Source organism: Camelus ferus, chromosome 20 (genome assembly GCF_009834535.1).
Source record: "Camelus ferus isolate YT-003-E chromosome 20, BCGSAC_Cfer_1.0, whole genome shotgun sequence".
Taxonomy (NCBI): domain Eukaryota; kingdom Metazoa; phylum Chordata; class Mammalia; order Artiodactyla; family Camelidae; genus Camelus; species Camelus ferus.
The window spans coordinates 9,048,405-9,055,497 of record NC_045715.1 but is presented as its reverse complement, the minus strand read 5'-3'; positions in this window follow the sequence as shown (position 1 = coordinate 9,055,497).

Here is a 7,093-nt window from a genome sequence, read left to right as displayed (position 1 = left end):
CTTCCAGATCCTGCAGACATCAGGGTTTTGGCTGCGGCCAAAACTATCGTGGCCAGTAAGCAGGGTTCTCCCTCTGCCTGGGAAAGCCAGGATGTAACACAATTAAACTTAGTTTCTAGTTCTTCCCTTCTGCAGTGTCGTCTTAAACACGGATGGGAGAAGTGCCACATCTGCTCTGCGAGGAGGCTCGGAGGGCTGGGGAAGCTTGGGGTCAGTGTGTGTGGCTTTTGCCTGACGACAAATCAGATGGACAGATTTTGTGTGTACAGGCTTGTGTCTGTGTCTGAGGCCGCTTCGGGAAGTGAGGTCAGGGGTCATTAGAGTAAAGTGCTTTTTTTGTTGTTGTTGTTAACAGTTTGCCTGAAAATCAGGGGCAACCCTCCAATCACGTGCTGTGTAGAAATAGCTCTGAAGGCCTCACCTTCTGCTATGGGTGTGACATCTGCCTTGTCTTGAGTCGCTGAACAGGCCTCCCCTTGGCTCCGACCGGCCCCCTGTCATGTGGTCATCAGCGCCTCACTGTGGGGTTATTTTTTTCTCCCTGAAAGTATAGAATATGGAAGGAAGTTGTGGGGATGAGGAGGGTAGAAACAGTGTGTGAGCCCAGGACTAGGGCCGGGATGGGTCCTTGCCGGGGGGCGTCCTCTGCCGGCACCGTGGGGTCTCCAGCAGGAGTAGGGTGCCATGTTCTTGAGCCACAGGCAGCCTTTGTGGGGTTCTGTGTGGTGTGGACGGCTGGCGGGGCGTCTGGCTCCAGGGGTCCCGGAGGGCCAGCAGCTTTTGTCTTGAGATGCGGGTTCTGGGCTGGGAAGGGCCAGAGGCCGCCGTTCTCTGCCTTGACAGTGGACAGTGGGAATTCTGTAGCAGGAATCTGTGGCGATCCCTCTGGCAGGGGGACAAAGAGCTGATTCTCCTTGAGGATCGGTGCCAAGTGAAACCGCTTGTGGCTCTAGGCGCAGCCGTGGCTCCCTGTCAGCTGCTGCTCCTCCGAGTCAGCCCGAGGTGGAGGGTGGGGCTGGTGCGGGAGGGGCCGTGAGAACAGAGGGAGGAGGAACTTTCTGGAAGACTGCCAGGCTGGCGGGCACAGCGCTGTCATCTCCCTGCTTTCCTGACCAGTCCCTCCCTCTCCTTTTTGGTCTCCCAGCCTGGCCTTCTGGAGGTTAACAAGTGGATAGTTCATTGCTAGGTGAGGTGACAGCCCCTTAACTTACTCCTAGGGGCCGCTTTTACTGTAGGGCCACCACCTAGGGAGTCAGAGGGTGTGATCAGAGGACATGAAGAAAATCTTTCAAGAAGCTTGTCCTGACTGAGCAAAACTCCAAACAGACTATCTCAAAATCACACCTAAAACATAGGGAATATTTCGACATTTCCTTACACGTGCTGGGGCCCGCCGGAGCTCACGCCGTCCTCTGATCCTCCTGTCCGGTCTCTTCTTGGCCTTCTCCCGTCACCCTCCTCTCCCTGGAGCGTTAATGAGCAGCAGCCTGGTGCTTGGTGATGTTAGCCTCTCTTTCCCCCGACCCCCAGCCCTGTGGACGTAACGCCATGAAGGCTTGTGGGGGAGGCAGCAAGGTGGAGAGCTTCGGACGATTCTCTTTATGTCCAAAGGCTGCGTCCTCACCTCCCATCTCCCCCTTCCATTCTGCGTGGTTCATTTCTTTTTTTATTCATCCTCAATCATAAAATGACATGTGAGCACACTCCCATTATGGCCCAGGTACTGAGCTGAATTGCTGAGTAAGGCATGTCTTAAGCCCTTTGGAGCTTGTCACCATCCAAGGAAGACAAATATTACACAAGTTTGTATTTTGTTTCCTGTTTTTAAGAGCACATCTCACTCCTGAGCTGCCACACGAGGGTGGAGGTGACCAGAAGCTCCAGAGGAAAGTTAGAATTACTCTGCAATGGAGGAGGTGACAGAGAGCACCTGGGGTGAGGGGAGGGGTGGGTGTTGCTGGGAAGGGTCTGGGCCTGTACCCTCCCCCCAACTTAGTTCTGTGACCCAAGGAGACCACCCAGTCTGCATCTGTTTCCCCGTCACCAGACAGTTCTAGTACTTTCCTTACTCCTCAACTTGCTTGGGAGCATCGGATGGATCTAGCGTGAAAGCACTTGACGCAGCACGGAGCTCTGAGGAACGCTGAATGTTTTCATAGCGTGGCATGCAGGGCGGGGCCGGCCGCTGCCTCTGTTTGACTCTGCCCTGTGCTTCAAGGCCTAACTCAGCTCGAAGCTTCCCTGGGACAACTTCCAAGCTTAAGTGCCTTCTGCCGCCTCTGAGCTTCCGCAGCATTTCATGTTTAGAGTCTTTGGTTTGGTAGTCTTGACCTTTTATTAGAGTCCACGTGGTTTCCCTCTAAAATGCAAGCTTCTTGAGGCCAGGTTGTGTCTTGTTCCCTTTCACACTCTTCGCCTTTACCTAGTACAGTTCCTCATGCGTGTTTTCTCCCTGAAACCATGCTATCCCCCGCCCATCTTTGGGTGTGCTGTCATCTTGGTCGGGAATACCCTCTCCCCACTGCGGGGACTGTCTCTGATTGGGCTCAAGTATCCCCTCCTCCAGGAAGCCCTCCCAGCTCTCTGACCCTTGGCTTCTGCCCCAGGCTTGTTTCCTTCCATGATACCTTGTCCTTTTCACCATGTTTAATACATTGGTTTACAATGATCTGTTTTGGGGCGACAGTAGTCTGTGAGTCCCTTGAGGGTACAGATCGTGTCTTATTCTTTTCCTTTCCCTTGGTGACAAGCACATCTTAGCCTGCCTGAGCTTTCCATGAGTATTAGTTGAATACATGAATGCCTGGCTCGGTGTTAAGACTCCTCTCGGGACAAGAAATAGAGCCATTCTGGAGCTAGCCCTTAAAGGAGACTTGATTACCGGACACGGGGGTGAGGCTCAGAACCCAGCGGACGCAGGGCTAGAATCTGGGATGGGGCTGTGAGACTCTGGCCCCCCGATCTTTGACGTGCTCTGCGAATTTCTGAGCGCTCGCTCTCTGCAGCCCGGGTTGCTCTGGTGGAAGGTGCCTCTGCCTTGCGAGCCTGAGCTCACGTGGTACAGGTCCAGCCTCTGGAGACAGTCTCCTGGCCCCGCTTCCTAAATCCCTGGGAAAGGGCCCGTGGTCAGTCATCCATGGCCGTGGAGGTGGAGGGGCCGTACCAGACACGTGGCCAGCAGGAGCCTCCCGTGTGTCCACGGCAGTGTAGGGTGGTGAGCGAGGGACACTGTCCAGGGTCTTCTGTGGACTGGGAGACCCTCAAAAGCTCCCACTCTGTTTGGCAAATTTGTTGAGTGGCTGTGTGCCCTTGCAAAGGTGCCAGGAGGGGCAACAGGCCCCTTCCACTGTGAACTAAGTCCAGGTGGGCAGGCAGCGTGGGAACCCCCCGCGGCAGCTTTGCAGCCAGCACCTCACACGGCCAGGCGCTTCCTCGTGAACATTTCATACCGAGCCTAATTCTGGGAGTTTACGGCAAGTTGGCTTTGCCCTGCTCCTTCCCCTGCACCTGAGTCCAGTGAGAAGGCTGAGGGGGACGCAGGTGGGGAGGAAGGGGTTGAGTGGCTGGCAGCAGCTGTATTTATTGGCTTCTGATTGCTGGGAGGATGTATGGTTCTCCCTGGGGTGTCCAACAGCTGGGTCTCCAGACTGAGTTGGGCTCCAGCCAGGCCTGGCGGCAGTTGGGCGAACCTGGAGAAAGTCGAGGTCAGCAGCTGCTAAGGCTGACTGACTTCAAGATCACAGGGGAGGCACTCGTAGACTTGAGGAATGTCAGCTGGAGGAAAGCTTGCCGATCACCTGATCGACACTCCCCTCCCCAGTACACAGATAAGAAGAGCCAGATTCTGGGTGGACAGGGGGGTTATACGAGGTCACTGTTGGTAGCCAAGCAGCCTTTGGAACCGAGGCTTCCTGGCTTCTGTCTATCTAGAGCATCCTTCACTTCACCAAGCTTTTCCCTCATCCTAAAACACTGCCCCATCCATCCTCTGAGGCTTAAAATGCCATTGGTGCTTTCTGTGTCAGCCACTGTTTGGCAGATTTCCTATTATCTGAAGGCTGCTGAACCCAGTGCTAACTGACCCCACCCGAGCAGATGCAGTTTAGCAGGGCAGACGTGGGTTTTAACCTGTGTCTAAAACTGTCATCCTGCTGAGCACGCTTTGCAGGATTCCCTGGTCGTGTGGAGCTGGACTGAGGTCAGAAGCCTGGGGTGCTCAGCTCAGCTTTGCTCTTTCCTGGCAGTGTGAGCCTGGTCCTTTTAAACCTCAGTCCCCACCCTGTAAAATGGGGACAATGGATGATATGTGTCTAGCAAGGTGCGAAGTGCGGAACTCACTCCCTGGTGTTGGGGTGGCTGGGGGGGCGGTCCTCAGGATGATGGGGAGGATGTGCTGGTGTTGGGGTGGCGGGGTCTCAGTATGACGGGGAGGATGCAAAGACCAAGCAGCCGCAGTGACCAATGCTGTTGGGAGCAGCAAGGGGATGTACGGGGGTGGAGCTCGGGGACGGGCACTGATGCCTGTGTCAGTGCCTCCCCTGGCGCACTGAGGGCAGCCAAGCACCGCGCCTCTGCTGTAACCAAGAGGGGTGGGACGCAATGCCCTGTCAGCATTGATGTGAGTCCGCTTTTGTTCAGAGGTAGGGGGGCAGCACAAGTAGTTCTCAGCTGGGCCTTGAGCCTCCAGCTCGTGAGCTTGAAGCCGAGGCCTGGAAGTGGCCCGACAGTGTCTCCACTTCCCCCTATGGCTTTGCTGCTGAAACCCGAAGGCCTGCACCTGTCTACTGGCTCCGAGCAGCCAGGTGGTGTCCACAGTAAACAGCAGTTCCTGTGCCTTCTCTCCTGCTGGCTGGGACCTGCAGTAAGATGTTTTCCACCACAGCAGAACCGCCCACACCTCTTTGGTCCAAATCAGAGCCCCTTTTTGCTTCAAATTTCTCTCAACTACCTTCCCAACGGGAAGCCATCACTCTGTCTTGCTCTCTTCCCCACCCCAATTCCTTATGTTTGGCACCTGCGCTGTCTCCACTCAGGCGGTGCCAGCTGGTTCCCGAAGGGCAAAAACCATGTCCTTACAATGAACTGCAACTATCAAGAAGCATCTTACCCCCCAGCCTGGAGGTCAGAGGCTGAAATAAGACCGCTCACTGGGAACATCTCACTGCTTGGCCCTGCGGGGCCCCATTTTTCTGACCAGCTGCTAGATGGTCTAAAAATGCCTGCATTTCCTTATTGTGGCCTGTTTCTAGATTTTTTTACGTTGATATGAGTGAAACAAGGTCAGTCTGGGTAGACGTGATACACATGGGTGAGTTTCCTTGTTCAGGGTGACAGGCCACCAGCGAGCGCCATATATACTTCCAATCCCCTCCTCCCTTGAAAGATAATTGTAAGTAAATGTTTTAATGGGACAGGGATCTGTGCGTGTGGGGATAAGAGGCAACCAGGACAGGAGGGTGTGCAGTGCCCTCCTCCTCCACCCCCAGCCCCAAGCCCCTTCCTCAGAAGCAGCTTCTGTTGGCTTAGAAGGGAGTGTGGTGTCACGGGACTTCCTAGGAAGAAGGGACAGCGTAGGAGTGTGTCCTGCCTGCTCTGGGGCTGTTGTGACTGAGCGAGAGAGAAATGAGCATGCAAGGTAGTCAAACTGCAGCAAGGGGCTTTTCTCGTGCCGTGGTTGGATGGGTGTCAAGCGGTGGGGTGAGGCTGGCGCTGGTGGGGTGACAGCGTTTTAACGCTGGCTCGGAACAGTGTCCCCACCGCACCCCCATCAAAGCGGCGCATAGTGTGAACCAGGCCAGCCCACTGGGGTGCAGGGGCCAAGGCCCTGACCTGATTCTGTGGTGGGGGGACTTTGAGATCATAGGCTCACCCGGTGCGCACAGTAGTCTTACCTGTGTGGCTGGAGAGATGGGCTTATCCTCTTCTGGGGGGTACTCTGAACGCGTAGGTCTTGTAAGGATGTAGCCTCTCACGGACCCTTGAGACCCCCACTGAACAAAGTGTTGTGATGACCATCCCACTCCGGGTGGGTAACTAAGAGACAGACCAAACTTTTCTCCCTCCCTTCCACACTTGGTCTTGTTTTTCATTGAGAGACGCGTGTGCCAAGCGTGCTAACATCTATTTTTAAAATTTTTAATAGAATATCAACTTATTGGAATACTATATAACCATAAGATGAAAAAGTTTGAAGACTAAGAAACTTCACATAATAAAGCTAATTGAAAAAGCGGAATATAAGTGTAAGCACATTGGAATTAACATTTTGTGAAAAATACAAATGATAAAAATTGGTAGACAACTCAGGTATGAAAATCCACTGGGGAACTACGGATAATTGTTTCTTGGTAGGTTTGTTTAGTGTTGCAAATTTTACATTATTTTGTAAGGAAGTCATAAACCATAGTTGCTAAATATAAGACAGCAAAACTTGAAATTTAAAGTTGAAAGACTTGCTTTCTTTTCATAGTCAAGAGACGGAAGTTTTTGAAGGTAATTTACTTTTGGTGCCTCTTCTTCCCCTGCCGCTGTCTTGCCCCGCCTGCCTTCTCTCTCCCCACTGGTAGCTACTACTTTGTTCTCTGAATCTGTGAGTCTGTTTCTGTTTTGTTATAGTCATTCTTCTTCTTTTTTTATATTCTACATATAAGTGATAACATACGGTATTTCTTTCTGTGACTTAATAATACACTCCAGGTCCATCCATGTTGCAAATGGCAAACTTCCTTTTTTTATAGCTGTAGTATTCCATTGTTTGTATATGTACCATATTATCTTTATCCATTCATCTATTGATGGACACTTTGGTTGCTTCCATGTCTTTAGTTAATTATAAATACTGCTGTGAACATGGGGTTGTGTGTATCTTTTCAAACTAGTGTTTTCATTTTCCTCATATACGTACCCAGGAGTGGAACTGATGGATCATACGGTAGTTCTATTTTTAGTTTTCTGAAGAACCTCCGTGCTGTTCTCCACAGTGGCTGCCCCAGTCTACCTTCCCCCCAGGAACTAGGGTTCCCTTTCCTCCGCATACTTGCCAGTACTTGTGATATGGGGTCTTTTTGATGATAGCCATACTGGCAGGTGTGAG